Source organism: Leguminivora glycinivorella, chromosome 6 (assembly GCF_023078275.1).
Source record: "Leguminivora glycinivorella isolate SPB_JAAS2020 chromosome 6, LegGlyc_1.1, whole genome shotgun sequence".
NCBI classification, from domain to species: domain Eukaryota; kingdom Metazoa; phylum Arthropoda; class Insecta; order Lepidoptera; family Tortricidae; genus Leguminivora; species Leguminivora glycinivorella.
Genome location: NC_062976.1, coordinates 7,274,896 through 7,298,818, shown reverse-complemented (window position 1 = coordinate 7,298,818; position 23,923 = coordinate 7,274,896). Strand labels below are relative to the sequence as shown.

Here is a 23,923-nt window from a genome sequence, read left to right as displayed (position 1 = left end):
TGAGGTATATTTCATATACATTACAATACTAAACAGTAGCTTTTTTAGTTATAATTGTGAGTGTGTTTGGTGGGGCGTCTCGCGTTGTCGTTAGGTGGGACGCTTTGCTGAAGACACTCACATTTTGTTGTTCGTGAAGCGGAGTGCGAGTGACTTTAACTATTGGACTCTAATTCTTTATTAAATACTTGTCAGATAGTCAATCACAAAATATTGACATGCCTTGAAGTACAAACTCTGACAAATATCATCCAATTCATGCAGTTAGGGGTTGAGTGAAAAGCAACACTTGCATATCTTTAATTAAAAATAAACATATATATGAAATCCACATTATTATTTTACAACTTAAATTTTATCATATATTCAATATTCTAGTCTTAATAATGTAAGGTAGTGCTTTAGTCATATTGCTATTCGAAGTACATCTGTTGTCTGTCTTTTGCTGGCATAGTCATCTTCATCAGTCATCAAAGTTAGTCGGCCATTGTAAAACTCAGGAACCATTTTTTTATTCTACTAACTGCTTCTAGTCATCTGAAAATAGAGATAAATATGCATTAGTTGGTTGTAGGTACCTTTTACATTTCAAATTAAGTGGGTTTTATCTAAGTAGGCATAGATATAAGTAGGTATAGGCATAGAATATTTACAATAGTACAACTATAGGTTAGCAATATCTGTAGGATGCCATATACCTAAAAATCAGTCATGTACATACATGAGTTCCTTATTTTAAATAGCAGGGGGTGAGGCATTTCAAAACATTAGTACAATTTGCCAAAGTAGGAAATGGTTACAAGTAGATCAGCGGTAAACAAGATATGTCTAGTGGTCTAAAGACATGGGGGTGAAAGTCTACCTTATTAACAGCTGTAATGTCCTAGTCGCATTATATTTCATATTTAAATACTTAATGTCATATTTATCATAGTTAGGAAACAATTGAATGGGGGTGAACATCTCCATAATCATTCGACAGATTATTTTGGAAATTTAATGAGGAAGTGACAATATTCCATAATTTCAACTTGTCCTGTTCTAGTTATTAAGTAGTATTCACAATAATACTTCATTTCTACCTTTGCCCAAGCAAGAAAGATAGGATGTGTACATACACACATGTGTAGTAAGCCATACTGTGACTTAGGACTTTTTCATACAATTTTTATGTCATTTCTCTAACAGTAGGCTATACATGTACTTATCTACGGCTAGAATAAGCTAAAGTAAGAGTAGTTTTAGTCTAAGGAAGTATTTAAGTACCTAATATTAAGCTTAGCAACACATTTGTAATTTTCCTTGTATCGGGGTAGACAACGGTAGACAGTTGTCATGATGATCATATGGGCCAGTAATATGGCAGCATTCTTCACATTCTAGAAGTGGAAGGGGTTCATCTTGTAGTCTGTAAGGCAAAACAGAGTAGGATATTAGATTATAGAAAGAATAGGCTAGATAGTTATAGATTTTTAAGAATTTCAATTTTTTAGTATGCAGTTTCCCGAGGAACTATTGATGATCAGTCAATGTGACATCTTGGCTTGGGTTTTGGGTATCCACTCAAAGGAATATCTTAGCACCATTTTCAACACTATTTCAACTATACATTTATAGAAATACACAGGAAGTATTAAATTTCATGGAATACGAGTAAGCCATATGTACCAAACTTTTCACCGAGTCTGTCTGAGTAACTTTGATTTCTAAAATATACCTGGGTGTTTAATTAGGTTATAAATAAGTTATCTAGATTTAATTTAACTGGTTTAGAGTAGAATAATGTTAGCTGACAGGATTAGAATATGATATTTAATGCTGAAAATATTACTCTTAGGAAAATATCCGTCTGTCTTGAGCGGCAAACATGAGTAAAAAACTTATATAGATATACACAGTTAAAATAAGGATTAGTGATATATTAAGGTCAGGTCTAAGCATAAGTTTAGTATAAAAATAGGTACTTACTTTGAAAGTTAGTCATCACTCATCGCCATCAGGAATATCTTTATCACATTGTAATGGTTGACAGTTTCATTACATAATTCCATCAAGTACCAAGGGAACATTTCAGTGGGTAGTAAACTTGCTGAAAAACAAATAAACTTGTAAATATCATTCATTGAAACAGAACAAAGTAGGTTCACTTAGTATCCATTATTCTAGAAGCTTTAAAAAGTAAGTTTAAGTAACAGGTTTTATAGATAATCGGTCTTAGGGGAAAGTAGTGCAAATAATAGTCTGTTACTATAAGTTCCAAGTAGGTCTGGGATCTTACCTTCCTTACAAAGTTGCTTTTCGAGTAGGCAACTTAATTCACTTTGTCAGTGGAGGCATACCTCTTTAAGACATCTTTTGTATGGCTGTATGTTCATTAGATTGTGAATTTGAGCACTAGATTTTCTATTATCGTGATGAGAAACATAGTAAAACACATGTCAAGGTTCCAATTCATTCATATCCTCCATCGCGATCGTTCACATTGTTTATAAATAGAGCTATGTCAATTTCATAACCTCAATTTCGAAGATCACAATTTGCATTATAAATCGGAGTTTCAGTTTCATAAAACAAAACGATCTTGTAGTATGCGTCATTTAAGAGCAACGAGTATCTAGGGCAATGATTTCTTTGCATTTTCTTATTTCGTCTACTCTTGCATTTTCTTGCAAAAATGACAAAATGGCGTATACGCTGTATGAATGGCGGAAGATCGGCGTCGGCGCTGTTTCGATTTGTCATTTGTTTAAGCAGATTTAAAAATGACGCGGTTATTTAAGTAATTCTAATTGAAGATCACGCGATTAATGACGAGTTTAAAGAAGAACAAAAGCAATGTCGTGCCAAGAAAATATTATTAAGACACATTTAAGTCAACGGAAGTTAGTACCGATCTGATATTGCCATAAGTCAAATTGTGTCCCATTAATCTGGCGAAAAATTAAATATTTATTCATTGTAGAAATTAGAAATCATATTTTGTCATAATCTTATTAAAATCTACATACCGTAACGAGAAGTACCTAATTTCGAGAAGTATTTGCTTATTTTACCTTTTTCGATTGAAATCTTTAACTTCCGCAATCGAAACTACCTTTTAACTACGAGTTTCTGACATAGATGGCGTGCAACAACGATTCTTTACTTCGACTTTTTTGATCGTAAAATATGGATGACGTTAGTATTCACGAAAAATGTCGATAAGTTCGTGTAGTTTGACGTTTTCAAAACAAACAAAAGCCGGCTAATTTGAGGTTAGTTTGGATAAATTACGGTTTTGTGAAAGAAAGTAATGTAATTTAGTTCAAATTCAGTGAATATGTGTTTATTTTATCTGTACCAGTGGTTGGTAGCGTTATATCGCCGACTCGAGAGGCAAAAGTGTGTGTAAAGTGACGACGTACCCTTACAATCAAAAATTGTGTTTACAATTGTTCAAAAAGAAAAATGCAGATTGTGTGTGAAAAGGAAGTGTTTAAAATAATTATTATTTAGCATCAGTGAAGTGTAATGGTGAATGGTGGTGTTCAGTGTTTAAAATTCTGCAAGAAAAGTGAACAAAGCAGGTGAGTACAAATACAAACAAATATTACCTAGTATTTAGTCGAAACAGTGATTGATTTGGTATGGTTTTTAGAAACTGATTGTATATGATATTTTATTACATATTATTCCTTCTTATTACATACAATTTTAGGGAAAAAGTGCGCTGAAATCACTTCAAATTTCAACAATATTGATTATTTTAGATTTCGAATTTGTTTTGTATCCTAGAAAAGTTTTAAATTGTGTTAGAGTATTCATTAAATCATTACATATTATTACATGTTTGTGAATTAAGTAAAACAAAATGTTTGAGTAAACATTAGTAACGTAATAATAATTGGGAGTTTAATACCTTCGTCCGTTGGTTCTATTTGATTGCTAAATTCGATCCTTTTCGTAACTCGTTCGTAGCTCAGGTAGTATAGGGGCGGACTAATGTACGGGACAGTTCATGCAAGGGTGGGTGTTCGAATCTTACTTTTGCTTCACTTTTTGTAATTTTTATTTTGAAATCCTATTCTATAATATTTTGTTTTTATAGTTACGACTTTGATTTGTTTATTGTTTTGAAAAAAAAATAGATAGTGATTTTTTTTGTAAATTATGTTAAAAAACTGAAGGAAGGTGGTTTTCACAACAAGTTTTAGGGAGTAGTTAATGTTACTAATGTGGTATTTCATTAGTTACAATTCAAGTGAGAGATATTTTTGGAAAACTGGAAGTAGGTATTGCTCAAAAACTTGCCATTGATTGGATAAATAAGGACTAGTCAACTTTGGAGATGAAGAAAATATTGATTGGTTTGAAGTTGCTTGCTGTGTTCAGGAGTAAATGACTGGATCTTCTGCGGTTGTCTTAATTGTGGTCAAGTTTGCAGCATGTCTTCAAGAAGAGACTTCATGTTTTCCTGAGTTATGACATCGACTGAGAAGAGAATAGATAGGAAAAAGTTGAAATACCTACTTATCTGGAACCAGGAGCACTAGAAATTCTTTCTAAGAGCCTTATGCCTCTAATAAGGACTAACAGGATCTAATTATCATCATCATAACTATCTACTCAAGAACTCATCATTGAACAATAAGGACTTGCCAAGTAAGAAGAAAAAATGGGGAAGAAAATAATTTGGCTGGTCTTCTAGCTGCTAGCTGTACCTATTCAAGATAAATGACTGGATTTACATACTTGTTGTAATATTTAAATCTACAGCATACATTCGAAAAGGACTACACAATTTCTTGGACTATGGATATCATCTGAAGAAATTTATAAGTAGGTACTTATGTACTTATGTTAGGTAGTAGTATTGTTTTCCTATGTTAATAAATAATTGAATAAATATTGTTCCTAACGGATGGGCAATGCGCATACGACCTCGGGCGGACCGTTTGCCTATTTGCCACCAACGGGATATGAATATATATATGTAATTAACCTGTTGTTTTTTATAACCTATCTCTACCATTTTTAGTTTCTTTTTCATTTGGTCCATTGTTTGCCCCCGTTAAGCAAGCAGAACTTGCGGTAACATTGCTCAATGCTACATCTGGGAGCTTGAAACTTACAATTGCAACGTTGCAATGTTTGGGCAACGTTTGAGCCATATTGATGTTAAACGCTTTCGGCCGCGCTGTAGATAAACCCTGTAAGTTTCCCAGATCGGATTTTTACAACTTTCTATAACTTTGAATAGCAATGTTGCTGATACATTGAAATATCAACTTACTAGAAAGTTACGACGAAAACTTTTAAGAAGTTCATTTTTGTACATTGCAACAATAGCACATTATGCAACTTGTACGTAACTTACACGCTATTCATTACGGCAATGTTGCATTTACAATACACCAAAAAGTTTAAAGTTGTAAATTGTATCAACTTTTCACCGGTACCTTTTAATAAGTTACAAATGTAACATTGCTTTAATAACTCTAGTGAAGTTCCTTGTAAGTTACTCTTGTAATGTACCTAAAAGTTGCATTTGGTATGTTGTGTCAACGAATCACTGGCAACTTGTTCGTTTAGTGAAATAATAATATTGCTAGCATTTCCTAGATGCATGTTTTGTGCAAGCCACTCGTGAACCGTTCACACAATATTTCATAGGGATGTTTCAGGGAAGTTGATTTTTGTGGTTGATAGGATGTCACAAATTAACTGCACGCAAGGTGCTCTGCAAGCTGCGCGCGGACCGCCGCGGCTGTCGAGAACTCGCTAGTTTCGATCGCGAGTGAATTGGAACAAGCTAGATTCTCTCCAAAAACCGAAAGTCTGCTCGACAGGTTTGCGACGGTCCGTGTGCAGCTTAATACTTCCAAACATAATTTTAATGATTATGTATGATCAAAATAACTAGAAACGAAAAAGTCAAACTTAAAAAATACCACACACAAAAATCATTGATGTGTAAAACAAAAACATGGATATACAGACAACATAATTATTTTATTTGAAGTTTTTTCTTCAGGCCGGAAAAACATCACCATACTAATGAAAAGTGATACCTATGTATAGTTATGTAGTGTTACACATTTGAATTGAACGTATGTTACCATAATACACACAAACACTATTTTAAAACACTGCGTGAAAACTACGACGGTTAAGAGCCCACAGGACCCGAGCTCCTTCTCATATTTGAGGAGAATACACCCGTCGCGTTGAAGAGGCGTCACTTAGGCCGTTCGCATATGCACCTACTCAAATCCTCCTCGCCTCAGGTGACATACCTGCAAAAATTTAAATTCATTCAATCTGTAATTTTGATTGCACACGTGAAACATGAGTTTGCAGCTGATGAGATGAAGGACTTATGATATTTTGTATGATTAAACGTATTGATTATTATTATGATTTGCCTGAGCGCTCTTTGAGCTCGCAACCTGCACAGTCTTCAATATGTCTGCACGATTTCTTAGAAACTGAAACTGATAAAAGTCTTCAAGACGTGGAGACTTTGCAAGTGTGGTTTTGTACAGGCAAGTTTCCAGTACTAGAAATATTTTATACCATACAAAATTACAAATGAAGCATCAGATAATTATAAGAAACACATTGGCAGAAGTTATTTTTTAATCAAATTGCTATTGAATATGTCTGATAGAAATATATTAAGTAGGGTGCATTGTGGTAATTCCGAAAGTCGTCTAATTTCTAAAGTCACAGAAAAATCACCATTATTTCCATCATATCAAGATTCCCCTTTTTAAATTACCTGAGCATTTCTGTGCTTCGAAATTACCCCAATGCACACCAAATGAGTTGACCGTGACGTCACTAAACACGAATTCGAATCGGCGAAATTGGGTTTAAAAATATGGCAGATTATTTTTAAACCCAATTTCTATTTAAGAAGTCGCATTGAAATTTATAATGAATGAGTTGACCGTGACGTCAGTCGACACGTTTTTATGTATGCGTATTATCACCCTTCGATCTTCTTTTGTTTCAGACTTATTCACGAAAATGTAAAAAATAATCAAGGTAATTTTTAAACTGTGATATTACATAAACCAAACCAAGTAAGCGAGAGTAACCAAATAAAGTCAGAATTAGAGATGGGCCGAATATTCGGTAAATATTCGGTATTCGGCATATTCGGCAAGTTTTTCAATGTTCGTTTTCGGCCGAATAATTCGGTTGCATTGCCGAATATTTACCGAATAAACAAAGTACATAACTAATGAAGATCTTACGTATTCCATTCGATAATAAGCTCCTCCTCCTAGCTTTCTAAGGAACTACTAAAAAGAGATAATTCACTATGCGTCAAAATATAAATACAAAGTTGAAAAAACCGTAGTTTAAGACTTGAGTAGAGTTCAGAGTTGTTTTAACTAAGTTTTAGTTAAATCCACTAAATCGTAAGAACATATGTAGTTCTAGTGACATTATCCATCATTTAATAGTTTTAATCTTAACTTCCGTTATCCTCCATCCTCCACAACCATTATCCATCATTTAATAGTTTTAATCTTAACATCCGCTTTCTAAATATGGCGTAACCGAATATTCGGCCGAATGTTCGGTTCGGTAAGAGCTGAACCGAATGTTCGGCCGAATATTCGTATTCGGCAAAGTCCATATTCGGCCCATCTCTAGTCAAAATGAAAGAACATGAAATGGAGTACATAACAGCAGAGGCTGGTCCATACAGTCAAGCCGATTCCCACCGGCTTGCCTAAAATTGATTACTAGGAAAGTACATACCTAATGTTAAGGTCAGGTTCCTTTTTGCTCAGTGTTGCCTAGCAGAAATTTTCACCAGCCCCACTGATACATAATGCATATTTTTAGACATTCATATTCTTCTATTTCTATTCTCGAACCACTCGCTTCGCTCGTGGTTCAACTATAGGATCCTTTCACTTGCTCGTTTTTCAATTCCACACTCGGCGTTAAAATACAACTTTGCCCCCTTGTATAACAAATAACAATAACTATTATTTTTCTCATCCAAGTTCAAGGATATGAATGACTGTAAAAATATGCATTATTGGGGAATGGAATGGGGTTTCCATTTCATGCTTTCTCATTCTGACTTTATTTGGAAACAAAAGAAGATCGAAGGCTGATATTACGCATAAAGTGTACTTAGGGCCTGTCACTAATGCACCTCAAATTACAACCAAATCCCTTGCAGGGGCCAATCTTCTTAGAGCCTACTAGACGCTTTATGTATATCACTTTTATTTTCTGAAATTAACTCTTTTCCTTATGGGGCCAATAATTCTTTAAATTTAGTAACCCGTGATTTCCGCGCAAAATGTTTGCGAACTAACAGTTTTAGTTTTGCTTCGTCAATCTCCTGGCTCTCGTTATCACTACTGGTACTGTCATTGTCCGACATTTTGTATTTACTGAATAAAAATACATAAATAAATAAATGAAGAGAAGGGTAACAATGTGCAAGCTAACCAAATTCCACCGGGGCGAAGCAAGGAGGCGACACTGTCGAGCTGACACGTGGGTCTCCAGTCGGAGAACAGCCCGTGGCAGTAGCAGAGCGCTGCGCCACAAATACAACCATCTGAAATATTCGGTGCGTGGGATAAAGCAAGTGCGAATGCAATAACAGCAAATGCGCAAAATGTTGGTTAATGAGGTGCAGAAACAGTGAATTAGAAAACCCAGGAAAATTTATGAACACATACATAATTAGCAATTAAATGCTAATGAAATTTAAACAAATCTCTTGGGTTAATTAATCTGAGCTAGGACTACCAAAGGGTTAAGTGGGACTATTTAGGTGACGTTTTTATACTTGTCACACAATGAAACACAAAATAAACATTGTAGACAAGATACAAATATTGCACCCTCGACGGCTTTTAATTGTCAAGTTGAAATAATAGACAACCACAACTGACTAAAAACCTAAATTAATCTATGCTTAACTGCGCCTTAAATGTCTGACAGAGGCACAAAAATATTCAATAAATCTAACTAATTGTGTACCTGTAAGTATTGGTAAATTAGAAGCAAATAAAATTATACTTATTATTTTTAAATCTTTACGTTTGCTATAATAGTTAGGCAGACTTCTCTACACGGTGTTTCCGGTATCACTCAAAACCTCAGACACCCCAACTGATTTTTATTTTTTAAACTCATCTAGAGTATTCATCTTTTAATCTGATCGTTACTTTTTTTTTAATTTAATTTTTAATTTTCTGTACAGCTCTACTTGACTTGTAGCTCTACACTCAATAAAATAATTGCTAACTACCATCATAAACCATAAGACTATTTATTTGTGTACGTTACTGCAACGACATAAGGTTTACCAATAGACAGCTAAGATGTCACTGTAAAACACTTTAAAGCTTTGTCACAGTAAACTTCAAATTGGACAGGTAATCGCAGTAAGCAAATAAACTCAATATTCAAAATGACAAGGTTGTAATTAGGTACGAGTTCAATTTGTTATGACTTATGATAAACATTAAGATTAAACTGACAAACAACGTCAAACTAGTAGCGGAAAAAATAATCGTCCAAGTAACCGGCCAGTATTAATACCCCTAAATACTGAAAAAAGGTAAACAACCTCTAGCAATGCGATATACACAATGTTGTATTACGAGTACAATAGAATGGGCACGTAAAAAATAACTAATAATACTAATTTAAACAAAAATATTACCCCCATCAAGATATAGCTCAATCGATTCTACTCTCGATTCTGAACAATGTGTTTTCAGGTTTTTAGTGTTAAGTGAAACACGGTGTATACGTACCGTTTATGTGTGGCTTGTGGCGGAGGCTTTATAATGCCTAATCCACGAACTCACGACACTATTCACAACAAATCGAAAAGGGGTGCAAGGAAATCAAAGTAGAGGTATAAATAGAATGGGCAACTTACTTTGTTAACTTCGAGATAGATCCGCCGCATCACATGGACCAGCGATGTTCACCTCGCCCGATGATAGTGCAGGAACAGGGATAGCTTCTTATAGGTCCGTTGCGGATTTCACTGGTCATTGCTCGCAGGCCGGGTCTTGTTGCTGGTTGCCAACTTGTCCAAGATGAAGCAGCAACAAAAGCAACCCTGAACACAGTAAAAAGTTATATTAAATTGAATATTTAAAATAAAGTGCGTAATGCGCAGACGTTGGAGATGTGATGCGTGATGCGCGGGCGCGGCCGCGACGCTCTGAGCCGATGCTCGCCGTTCCCGCGACGCGACCCGGAATTGTCCTCCAAACGTATTCAGACTAAACTAAGTGAATTGAATTCATATTGTTTATTATATAAATACTAGCGAATAAATACTTAGCGGGGTACTTGTGTTGTAGGCTTCTTTCTGTAATAAACCAAATTTACACAAATCAACCTAGTCCCGCTGCCGCTGGCTGCCAGGCTCATTTGTTCACTATATATCACTGTGTTAATAATTCATGCACAATTAAAGAAACAAAATACTTACTGCATGATCATGGTCTTCAATGTGATCCATTTTTTGATACAGCACTTTATTACAGCAAGAACAGACACGCAACGCTCGAGACGAGAGGAAATGAAAGATGGCGACGGCAGGCAGTGTTGCCAGGTCCAATTTGAAAAAACAGGAGACACATGTCCTAAAAATCAGGAGAAATCAGGAGACATAATTTCTCCAAAGTCATAAATTGATGATATTATTCTTCTTTTAGTTTATTTTCACAATTATTTGTAACATCTACGTTAATTAAATATTTAAAAAAAATATGGTCAGTCAAATCTTGTCATTTAAAACTTGGTTCATAATACTATTACTATGACGTATTTAAGGCAGTGTTATGTACAGTACAGATGTAGTGCGAAAAGGTTTTCCTTCGTGTTTTTACGGAAAAATTCGTCATTGTCATGCTAGTTCAGACAGTTTCAGTACGTTTTGTACGTAAAAATAAGAAGGAAAGTATTTTTGCACTACATCTGTATTATTACTGCAATTTGCCGATTGCCGCCATACACTCACTTCGAGAAACTTGAATAGAATAGAATTTTAACACCATAATCGTGAACACTAAGAAATTTCTCACAAAGTCAGGAGATTTTCGGGAAAAATTAGGAGATATTTGGGAAAATCAGGAAATTTTTGGTAAAAATCAGGAGATCAGGAATTCAGGAGATGCACCTCGAAATCAGGAGATCTCCTGATAAATCAGGAGATCTGGCAACACTGACGGCAGGACATCACGGACGGCGATCCGGGGTTGCCAACCAACTCTAATAATTTATTTTACATTTACACCTTTATCCGTAGTTATAATATGTACTCTGTGTCCGTAGTCAACTTTTTCGCTACAATGATTATAATAGTAGCACTTCCATTCCAAGTCGTTGCGAATTCGTTTATTTTGCTATATTTGGCTAAAAACGACTATGTGTGGAGGATTAACTTGTCTATATTTGCTGAAATACGCTTATTCGACCGCTTGTCAGTTTTTACTTTTCAAAGGACGCAGCATGAATATTTTGAGTTGGCATGCTAAGTGTGGATGTCGTGTTTGTGAATGTGATATCATAAATTAATATAACACGTGTCGATTTAAAACACTCCCTTCGGTCGTGTTTTAATTTATCGCCACTCGTTTCGAACTTCCTTTTTACGCACTTGTATCGTAATGTACTATTTTAGTACAGATGGTGTTTTTACGCACTAGTGTGAGAAGTGGTTCCATTATATTCCAGGTCGTATTGTACTGAAAAACATCGTACGACACACGTACGAAAAGGAAATTCGTAACTCGTGTTGATTTAGTGCCCTTCGGTCATGTTTAATTTATCGCCACTCGTTTCGAACTTCCTTTTTTATGCACTTGTATCGTATGTCCTATTTTGGTGTAAATCTGGTCCGCCTCTAAAATTCCTTCATAATATATTTTGGCCCCCAAAGAAAAAAGGTTCTGCACCACTGCTCTGTATAGTAAGTTTTATTTATATATTCTTAAAACTCGTAAAATGTGGATTTTAAGTTTATTATGGATATCAAGTTTTGCATTTGAATGTTACAAAATATTTAGGGTCTGTTTCACAATTTCCAAATAAATAATCAACAAATAAATAAATTAACTGCTATATAAAACTTCCCGTTAAAAACAGTTTGCGTTTCACAAACGTGAACTGTTTTTAATGGGAATAAATTATAAATTTACCCCAGTAAATTTATGTACCAGTTTGCTTGCTTATTGTAAGTTAGAGCTGGCAACATCGTAAAAATGTTTCGGTTTACGGAATATGTGAATTTTTTCACTTTACAAAATAAACTTTAAATGTATATTCTATTATATAACAATTATTAATGATACATTTTTTTTTATCGAGAACTTTTATGTGGATACAATCATATTCTTTGATGTGGATCGAAACAACTGTCAAAATGCGTTGCATTGCATTGTAGCTGGAAACAAATTATGAGACGCGACGCGTCCGCGGACGCATGGCCACTGCTGCGATGTAGAATCTACAGTGGCGTCTACATTGTAGATAAGATAATGAATATACTCGGAATTGTGCAAACTATCGGACGTAACGTAAGCCATGGACATGGCCTTGAGCGTTTGGTTTCAGACATAAAACCTGGCCGCCAGATGTTTTAAGACTGCAAGTCGCGGTCGTCAGCCACGTCCGTATGACGCGTCCCATAATTTGTTTCTAGCTTAATGCAAATGTCAAAGAAACTAGAAACTTAGAAAGTTTTAGCAACCGTTCGGTTGACTTTTATTGGGCATTTTTAGCGTGTGCGTGTTTCTTTTGAACTTCAGTTTGCCAATGCGCTTGAATCAGTGGCAAAGAGTATTATTAGTATATACTATATATCAGTGGACTGGGCTGCGGTGGTAGAACGCTCGAGGCACGATTGTCACAGGCTCGCGCAATCACTACTTAACATATTAGTTGACAAATTTAACACATGTTTTCCTATACTTACGTAAACAACCACAACAGCACAGGAGGGCTGAAGCCTCAGTGCAGCACCTGTTTTGACTCCCAGTGAGAATGAGTGACAGTCTGTCAAAGACAGTAGGTATGTTTATAAATTATTGCTTAGATTTATTTACAAACTAGCTTTTAGAAATAGACAAAAGTAGCCTATGACAGTCTCCATCCTTTCAACTATCTCCACTTAAAAAATTACGACAATTCGTCGCTCCGTTTTGCAGTGAAGGACGGACAAACAAACAGACACACACTTTCCCATTTATAATATTAGTATGGATTAATTAATAACATACAATACAACATTAAATTCAGACTTTCTATGTAACAGTTTTTTTCTACCTCTATGTTAACTGTGAATAACGTTTTATATATTTTTTATTTACTAATGTATTCATATTCTTCTGTTTCAGTTACTTGCAGTTTGCACAAATACCCTTCACATGATTGCAATAATGCAGATGAATCTAAGTGGTATGTACTTAATAATGTGTGTAACATATCAAGGAAGTTAACAATATTATTCTACATTGAATTTTATACCTGTTTCAGTATTGGTAACTTCACCATCCTGTGTAGCCGAAGAAGCACCTGTATGTCCACCAAAAACCAGAGCACATAATATATAAAAGAACAAGTACAGAAGGCTCACAGTCAACAACCTGTCAACGGACTGCATGTGACATTGAGTTCTATTGCGAAGCGAGAAGGTCATCAAACTATGGGCCGGGAACTCTTAGCCGCCGGAATGTATGAAAGAAATGTGGAGTGAGCCACCCCCGACAAGAGTTATTTTTTTATAATAATCAGATAGAACTGTCACAAATAGAAGAGTTAAAATTCACTGCAATTGATCAACCACAGATTTTGTATAAAAAAAATGCCTATGTGATTAATGTTGAGTGTATTCTGAATATTTTATGAAATACCTATATTTTTGTTTTATTTGTATAAATGATTGCATCTCTTCTAAATATACTGACTAGATGGCTTTCAATATCATGAAAATCAACCCTACCTTATAGTTATTCAAATTTACAAATTGGTAGCAAAAACATTATGCATGCAAGTACAGTTGGGGACAGCCAGAGTTAAATATTATAGGACGTTCTTCACAGATTTCTTTTTGTTGGACGTTTTTCTTTTAAATAAAAACTTTATTTAATGGTGAACGATTTGAAAGAATAACAATATGAAACCTAAAAAAAATACCTAGAAATAACTACTTAACCCTTAAATGTATGGTGATGTATCACACATTTGATGGCCTGTGGTTCAATATGTAGATATCCAAAATCACATTTATAGCCATTGAACTACTATGTACAGCTTAATTATTATTCAGTATTTATTGTTATTAAATAAATTCAATAATATTATGATTTACTATTTATTATTTAAGGATAAAGATGAAATAGCGGAAAAGTGTGAGAAAACAGGATGGTGGCGATTTTTAGTATGTGATTTAGGCAGATTTTTTCGGAGTTGGTAATTAGTTTATGTTTAAACATTATATCACATGGGTTTCAGAAATAGTATACCTTTCTAATAGTAGTAAAACTTTACAAATAAAACTTGCCAATAATTATATATTTATATAAATAAGTTTTGGCCTATTTAACTTCTAACACTGATTTGGTATTAAAATCAGTAGGTATTAAATATTTTTTTATTATTTTTCCTGTTGTGTATGTAGCCCGGAGATAGTAACTAGGTTCTTAGGGTATTTCTAGGAGCAGTAATGAAACACCAAGCTAGCTTAACCGTGTGTATTTCGGAACTGACAGTCTGAGTTGATAACTACCCTCTAGTCGGCGCAAGTAAAGTTAGGGCTACCCCCTATTACATATATAACACCCCCCTGCTTAATCTATAATACTACTTTATAACAAATCTAGGAAATAACTCTACAGTGGATTACATGCCTTATGAGTAGGTCTTACATAACTAAGTTGTACAACTAAACTAGGCATACATATGTAATACCTAAAGAGGAAAAGTATACAAATAAAGTACGTTTATTACTACGTGGTATGGGTTTGTCTTAGTTTCGATATAAATACAAATTTTAATATCAAATAAACAGTGTTATCGGTCTAAACCATTTTGTAGACCTACATTACAAAGGTAAAATTATGTTTTATGTTTTCTTCCAAAATATAACCTTGATTAGACAAATAATGATACCATGATTATTAGTACACCTGCCAAACCACTAATCTATCTCAAAACCGTAACGTACAGGTGGTCTCCTGGTACGTTTCGATTCTGGGATTTCTGAGACTGCCTAGTGTCAATGCGGGCTCGGTAGGTGGCGCTAGCGGCGCGGGCACCGGCGCGGCTGGAGAGCGCGGTGGCGACCCCGGTGTGCGGTCTGGTGACACCTGCGGGGTGCTATCTGACGGAATCGAGCTTGGCAAACAATATACCATTCGCGACTTTAATTGGTTACAGTGTCTATTGCATGTGGAGCCATTTTCCTTTGTTACTACGTAATTACGAGAACCCTTTACCTTTGATACTGTTCCCGGTACCCACTTATCCCTCGAATTAAATTCCTGAATCCATACTGGATCTCCTTCGTTCATTTGAGTCGACAAAATGCCTCCGGCTGATTCGATCTGTTTCTGTTGCGCGCGATGTACTCTCTTTTCTACTGCACAAGAAGGTTTTAATTGATCCAGTCTAGAACGAAGCTGTCGTTTCTGTAGTAACATAGCTGGTGTTTCGCCCGTGGTGCCTTGTTCACAGTTACGATAGTTAAGTAAGAATGTTTGTAACGTTTCTTCTATGTCTTGATTTTCTCTTACAGCTTTTTTTATAGCCCCCTTACACAGTTTTACCGCCCCTTCTGCGGCCCCATTCGATGCAGGTTGGTAAGGTGCCGTAAATATATGTGTTATTCCATTTAACTTCATAAACTCGTCCATCTCTTGACTCGTGAACGGTGGTCCGTTATCTGACACGATCTCTTTTGGCAGTCCGAACCTCGCGAAAGTCTCTCGTAGCACCTTAATTACCGCCTTTGCAGTTGTTCTTGCCATTAAGAAAGCGCCGCCTCTATCCATTTGGTAGTCGCGTCAATCAAAATAAAAAAAGTTTTTCCTTCATAGGGTCCTAGAAAGTCTACATGAAGCCTGCTCCAGGGTTCCGAGTAGTACGGCCAGGGTTGAGACTTAACTCGAGGTGGCGCAGAAGCTTCTACAGCGCAAATTACGCAGCTTCGACTTATTTGTTCTATATCCCGATCTATATTTGGCCACCAAACAAAACTTCGAGCCACACTCTTCATCTTAACCATACCTTGGTGACTACTATGCAATTCCTTTAAAATGCTCGTTCTTAAATTTTCTGGGATGATCATACGATAGCCCCACATTATACAACCACCTTCAACGTACAGTTCCTGCCTTCTGGAGAAAAATGGTTTTAATTCTTCACTAGTACAATATGATGGCCACCCTCCTTTAATATACATTAGTACTTGTCTCAAAACAACATGTTTCTCCGTCGCTTTTTGGACGTCTTGGCTGGTGATGGGCAAAAAGTTCTGTACGAAATTCAGATACGTTGTTTCTTCGCTGATCTGATTACTTACGGGCTTGTGCGGAGGTAATCGGGACAAGGCATCGGCTCCGTTTTTAGTAGTATGTACGTACTCAATATCATATTGATAACCTCCTAAAATAATTGCCCACCTTTGCATGCGACTCGCCGCCATCGCTGGAATCCCAGCTTTGTCTCCGAAGATCGTCACCAACGGCTTATGGTCGGTCCTCAAAATGAATTTGCGGCCGTACAGATATTGGTGGAATTTCTTTACTCCATAGATGATGGCAAGACCCTCCCGTTCTATTTGTGAATATGCCTTCTCCGCGCTGTTCAGTACTCTCGAAGCGTAGGCTATTGGGCGCTCCGTACCGTCCGGCCACATATGTGATATCACAGCGGCCACACCCACGCTGCTCGCATCCGTCGTCAAAATAAGAGGGAGGTCTGGTGAGTAGTGGGCCAGCACCTCACTGGAAGCCAACATACGTTTTACCTTATTAAAAGCCTCCTGACAAGATTGAGACCACTCAAATTTTACATCTTTTTTAGCAACTCATACAGGGGCGTCAGTATAGTACTAATATTTTTCACAAATTTGGCATAGTACATCGCCATTCCTAGAAAAGAGCGTAATTCGGACACGTTACTAGGCGTTGTTACATTCAATATATCCCTAACCTTCTTAGGGCAGGTGTGGAGTCCCTCTTTATCCACTACATAACCTAAATAGGTAATTGAATTAGCTAGGAAGGAGCATTTCTCTTTTTTAATCTTTAACCCGTATTTTTCTAGCCTTTCAAATACCTTATATAGGTTTTCTATATGTTCCTGGTCGTTTTCACCCGTAATGACCACATCGTCTAGAAACACCCCCACTTTCGGCAAATCGGCGAACATCTGTTCCAGAATCCTTTGGAAAATGCCTGGACTCGAGGATAAACCATAAATCAAACGATTATATTTAAACAAACCTTTGTGCGTATTAATTACCGTATATTTGGCAGTATCATCTAGCACCAATTGTGCATAAGCTTGAGATAGGTCAATTTTGCTAAATCTTTGACCTCCATGCAATTTAGTAAACAAATCCTCGACCCTAGGCAAAGGAAAACGGTCCACATCTAAATGTTTATTAAGACTTATCTTGTAATCTCCGCAGATGCGTATAGTTCCGTCAGACTTGACCACCGGTACGATAGGTGTCGCCCAGTCGGAGGTCTCCACGGGCGTGATGACGCCGTCGCGCTCCAGCCGCTCCAGCTCGCGCTCCACCGGCTCGCGCAGCGCGTACGCCAGCGGGCGCGCGCGCAGGAACACGGGCCGCGCGTCCTCCCGCACTCGCAGTGACACTAGCCCGCCGTTGTACCTCCCCAGGCCCTCCGAGAACACATTTTTAAACCTGGAACTGAAATTTATCAGATTAAAATTTTTCGATGCATTTACATAATTAATCAATTCTGACTCGAACGAACCCTTAATAATTCCCAATTCAACCAACCACTGTCTGCCTAATAAGTTAGTTTTACCATCCTCTATGACAAACAAATCGAGCGGCATTGAACGATCTTTATACTTAATGAGCGGTTTTAATCTACCTAACGGAAGTACTTTTTCCCCCGAATAATATCTTAATATTAGACGGCCCGGTTTTAGTTCACAGTCAGAAAAATATTTTTGATAAATTTCCGGACTAACGCAACTTATAGCACTACCCGTATCAATTTCCATCCTGATATCATGATTATTGACGTTAAGGGTCACATAATACGGTTTGTATTTACTAAAATTATCTTCTTTAACAAAGGAAAGATTTACCTCTAAGTCATAAGTTTCCTCTTCCGAATACTCATTTTCCACGTAGTTAACTTTCGTTAGCCTCGGGCACATTTTCTTCAAGTGCCCGTCCTGATTACAAACCCGGCAAACATAAAGTCGAAATTTGCATGTCTGAACCGCATGCGCACCTCCACACGCCGAGCACGTTCCTTGACCTTGACCTAATTGCGCGCGGTTGCCGTCAGCTGATCTCGACGTCACCTGTCCCCGGTAGGTATTGCTCGGCCGCTGTCCGTTCGGTCTCCATCGGTTAACTTCGTTGTTCACCGCCTTCGTCGGCTCGTCGCGCCTCGGGTAACTTCGGGTGTTCCGTAATGGCGTCTTGAAACTAGTTTTTTCTCGTAGCCTATAGAAAAACATGGCGCCGTGGCGTCGTTTCCTGATGCACGACCTCGACTTTCCACCGCCGCCGCATTAACCTCTGCTGCTTCCAACGCTATCGCCAAATCCTTAGCCTTAGCAAACTTCAAATCCTTTTCCGTAAATAATCGCAGTCGAATTGTTTCATTATATAGACCACATACCAATTGATCTCGCAAGCTATCATCCAACCAGGTACCAAAATCACAGTACTTGGTAAGCCTTTGCAAGTCCGCAATGAAATCCGCTATCGATTCATGTTTTAATTGCTTGCGTTGCCTAAATTTATATCTTTCGGCTAAAACACTCGGCTGTGGCTGCAGATGATCTGACATAATTTTGATAAGCTCTTTATAGGTTTTTTCTGATGGCTTAGTTGGAGTACACAAAGTCACCAATAAATCGTAGCTATCTGCGCCCATCGCAGTAATTAATAATGGTACTTTACGTCCATCTTGCACGTCATTAACAATAAAGTACTGCTCCAGCCTGTCTATATAAGTCGCCCAATTGTCCTTGTGCCGGTCAAACGCGTCCATCTTGCCCACGGTCATTTTCGCCATCCTGTTCGCACAAGGTATCACTTCACCACGTTCGCGCACACGTTGGTTTGATCACGACTCGTCGCCAGTTGTTGTGTATGTAGCCCGGAGATAGTAACTAGGTTCTTAGGGTATTTCTAGGAGCAGTAATGAAACACCAAGCTAGCTTAACCGTGTGTATTTCGGAACTGACAGTCTGAGTTGATAACTACCCTCTAGTCGGCGCAAGTAAAGTTAGGGCTACCCCCTATTACATATATAACACCGACCAAGGACCCAGTGTCTCCATAGCATCAAGTGCCGCAAACTCGTAGTCCTTCGTCAAGAACGAGTAAGTATTTATGGCGCTTGAGAATCTGGGCCTGGTCAGCTGCACCACCAGCCTGAGTGCGGGTCGCCTGGATATGGGACTGCGCGAACGTATCTACGCATGTCGCGTCCCATAGGTACTAGGGTTCTGCCTAGTTTCCATGGCACCAAAGTTGATACGGGTTATATCGTTGAAGGAGAGATCATTTTGTGATAACGCAGCTAAATTATAAAAAATATATTTAAAACGGTCAATGACTGTAATGTTGATGTTAAATGTTTTATAAACGTAATTATTACAAATTGGTGCAATTGAGAAATTAATTCTTAAAAAAAACAATTGCTGTGACATTGTATTTATAAGTAATGTGTAATGTTACAAAAAAAATACCAGTTCTATCAAAAGGTTTTATTGGCGGAAATGTTAATTTGTGATATTACAGCAACTGCATAAAACCAATATTTCAAGTGGTCAATTGCAGTAATATTGATTTTGAACATTTGGGAAACTTTAAGTTTAGACATTGAGGTAATATCGAAAACTTGATGTTTCAAAGTTAATGTTGCCGTAACGTTGCGTATATAACATAACTAATACCTTGTTGCAGCAATGTAATAAATGAACATTTAAATAACTTGTGATCAAAACATCCTCGCAATATTATAATATCAGTTTTCATTTGTCATGTTATAGTAATATAGTATTAGTAATTTTCTGAAAGGTTCAAATTACCAATAAGTTGAATGTTGTTGTCATATTTTTTCGACTTTACGTTCTAAACTTACAAATGTGAGGTATGTAAACTTACTGCAAGTTATTGTAAGTTTCATGCTCAGTGGGCCGGGAGTGTTATTGGGACTGGGCTGGTTTCGTGTGCTCAGCCTACCCCCTTTTGTGACGTGCGGGTGTGATTGCATGTATGTATGTTGACCCAAATTTATCCTCTTCACAATATATTTATAGCAAATATTTCACGTATGTTAAATTTCGAATCATACCGCTTATCTTTACTTAAAAGTTTCATGTCATGTTTATAGTTTCATGTTGTATTTAGAATCTTTTCCACATTATTGGAAAAAAAATTATAATTAAGTATGTATGCATGTTAATTCAGTCTTTTGGTGTATTAAATATTATTTGACCGAGTATTGACTTGTGATATTTGTTGACGAATAAGAGACAATTTAGTTAAGCATATTATTATAATTGGTTCATATTGGTTGAGGCGTCCGTCCGGTTAACGGAGTACGTTGGTTCGAATCCAGCTTGGAACACTTGTAGGCATTGGTATTTTTTTCTTTGTATATGACATTTATTTAATGTTTATAGGCTTATTGCTATTGCTTATTTTTGACATTATGTTGAATACGTAAAATCAAGATCATGATAAATATTAAGTATCCTTCATTAAATTACTGTTTAGATATTCATTTGTATGCCTTAAAAAAAAAAGGGGGGGAAATAGAGACAACAGTCTAGTATTAGTAGGTAGGGAACTATGTTATTCTCTTTGTGTATTGGAATACTTTTATTTATTTGATATTTTGCAATTAGTGTTTTTGTAGTTAACCAAATTGGACCTTCATATATTTCATACTTTTTCTTTGGGACTATACTTTCACCTTGGCAAGATAATGATTACATTTTTTACAGTTTTTTTTATTACCTTTCTTGCAAATTAAATTAACTGTGTAGTTTTCATCATGTTTCCATAGTACTTAGGTACAGTTGCGCACGAGAATAGGGGAAGATGTGGAGGAATCGTCCTGCCTGGGGATTAACAGAGTTTTTGGTGACATATTTTACTTCTATCTTTTACATTTATTTTTATATGTTTGTGTGTCTATATATGTGTGTAACTCGGGCCGTGAGAGCGTTGCGGGCTGGAGTGTTTTAGTTACTCTGGCGGAACGTCGCGATTTGACTTAAACCAGTTGGCGATGTTTGATTTTCGTCCCACATTGCGGAAAGTACTTCAACGTTTTAATGAAATAACAGCAGCGGGGTATTCGAAATTTGTAATTGAATAATTTGCGTTTAGTAATTATAAAAAAGAAATGAATAGAGGATCTCATAAAGTTAGATTTTTCCTATTTTATGACAGGGTAGAATGGGGTAGGATGGGATAGGTAAACTTTTAAAAATAGTATGTAGTAATTTATTTCCATTTTATTATTTATTTTGATTACTTTTAAAGGTTCTGGCTGTCTTTAGAAGTCGTGTGAAAGCGTGAATGAGGAGGATTGATTGTGTGTATGTGTACAAGTTAGAGATGATGAATGCTTACAGGTGTATGAGTGGTTGTGAATGGCTAGATTTGATGGATGTTAGATAAGAAGGATGTCTCCAATTTATTTTTATGGTATGAGTGGATTGATAGAGACAGACAGGGCTGGAAAGTGGTCAAAACTAGGTTGGTCGGAACTTGCAGGGGAAAATACAACGGGGGGAATTCTGGGAACACATTAGCCATAAAATTCTTATTGGTTAGGTTAAAATCCAATGGATTCGACCCATTTCAAAGGGTAGTATTTTGTGGTTACTACTTCACAAGGTATGACAACTCGAACGAAATCCACACACCTCATCTTGAATGGGATGCATTTGACATCTGACATATATAAGAGCCATTATCGTCTGGTGAGAACGAGGCTCTTATTACTAATTGTTTATCTGTTATGAGTTCAAAGATGTGAAGTTTAGTATCATCAAATAATTTTGTCATTTGTTCCAATAATTCTATAGCTTCGGCAAAAGTGTTATTGTGCCATATTGAGGTACGTGCTTGTCATTTAAGGTTTGTTTATATATAATAAAAAAAAAAAACACACTCGAACAAGCCTTAAGTCGATTTATCTTATTCAAGTATGAGACATGCGCCAAGACATGTGACTGGGAGTGGTTAAGTAGAGAAATTGGTTTGAGTTTCGACAATGGAAATTGAAGGCTTTGGTCTTACAAGGAAGGATCAAAAGGTTTCTTCGTATCTGCATGGGAAGTTTTTGTGATTCTCATTGAAATTACTAGCAGGAGGGTAATAATTCTGGTCCAACAGTGTGGATGGAAGGAAAATTCGCCGCGACCAGGGGATGAGCTAGCAAAAACGGGTTAATAGGACCTAACAGATTCACAACCTGTTATCTCTGGCAGAGAGAAGTGGCTGGGATCATGGTTCTCAGGGTTCATTGTCGAGATTCTGATAGACTGATTTTAAAACTGAGTCATTGGCAGTCGCGTAGTATTGGAAAACACACTACATGTTTAGAAAGGGGGGGAACATTTTCGACCAAACTAGAGATAATGTATTTATTTTTCTTTTTCAATTTCATTCATGGTATTGGTTCTTTGAGTACAAGAAGCTGATTTATAGAATAGATTAAGTTTATTTCATGGATGACGTTTGTGATCCATTAAATTAACTGAATCGGGGGTGAAACTGTAACTGAACAACTTCATCTAGTTATAAATAAGAAACATTACAAGTAACAAATGGTTTAAATTGATGATTAAATGTAACTTTGTATCTATTTATTCATATAAAAGTATGTCAGAATTCGAATGAATTAAATGGTTACACAAAAATAATCAGCGTGTTATCGTCTATTGAAATTAGCGCCATCTTTCAGCAAATACTAAACATTAAGAACTACTGAGAGACGTACATGAATAGCGAATAGCGAGCGAAGTTATTGAACGGGCGAGCGATTGTAAAACAACTCCGCTAGATGGCGCTTGTTCAACAAAACACCTTATACAACGTGTATCTGCTAATACTCAAAACCTCACACTACACTTAGTAAAATAATTGCTAATTACCATCATAAACTATAAAACTATTTATTTATGTGCGTTACTGCGGCGACATAGGGATTATCAATAGACAACTAAGATATCATTGTAAAGCACTTTGAGGTTTTGTCACGGTGGATTTCGCAATTGTAGTAGGCGGGTTTGAGCCAATATTAAGAGTGACAAAGGTTGTGATTAGATGCGAGTTTAGTTTGTAGTGACTTATGATAAACATTGAAATTAAAATGACAAACAACATCAAGCTCGTAGCTGGAAAGAATGGTTGCCCAAGTAACCGGCCAGTATTAACAACCCTAAATATTGAAAAAGGTAAACAACCTCTAGCGATGCGATATGTACATTGTTGTGTTGCAGGTACGGTGGAATAGACTTGTAAAAAGATGATTAATCATGTTGATTTGAATGGAAATATTACTTCCATCGGGATATGGTTCAATCGATTCTACTCTCGATTCTGAATAGGCGGTTTTCATATTTTTAGTGTTAAGTGGTACACGGTATTTCAACTATTGCGCAATTTAGTTAGGTATAAACAATGATA

At 36.5% G+C, this 23,923-nt stretch overlaps 1 long non-coding RNA gene across 1 annotated transcript; it reads right to left on the bottom strand.

Moving 5' to 3' along the window:
* Nucleotides 1-378: 378 nt before the first annotated feature.
* Nucleotides 379-2,091, bottom strand: LOC125227550. Its single transcript, XR_007177192.1, has 3 exons — nucleotides 1,969-2,091; nucleotides 1,267-1,408; nucleotides 379-537 (listed from the first exon to the last, which is right to left on the bottom strand). It is a non-coding gene; the product is annotated as an uncharacterized LOC125227550 (long non-coding RNA).
* Between the last annotated feature and the right edge of the window lie 21,832 nt (nucleotides 2,092-23,923).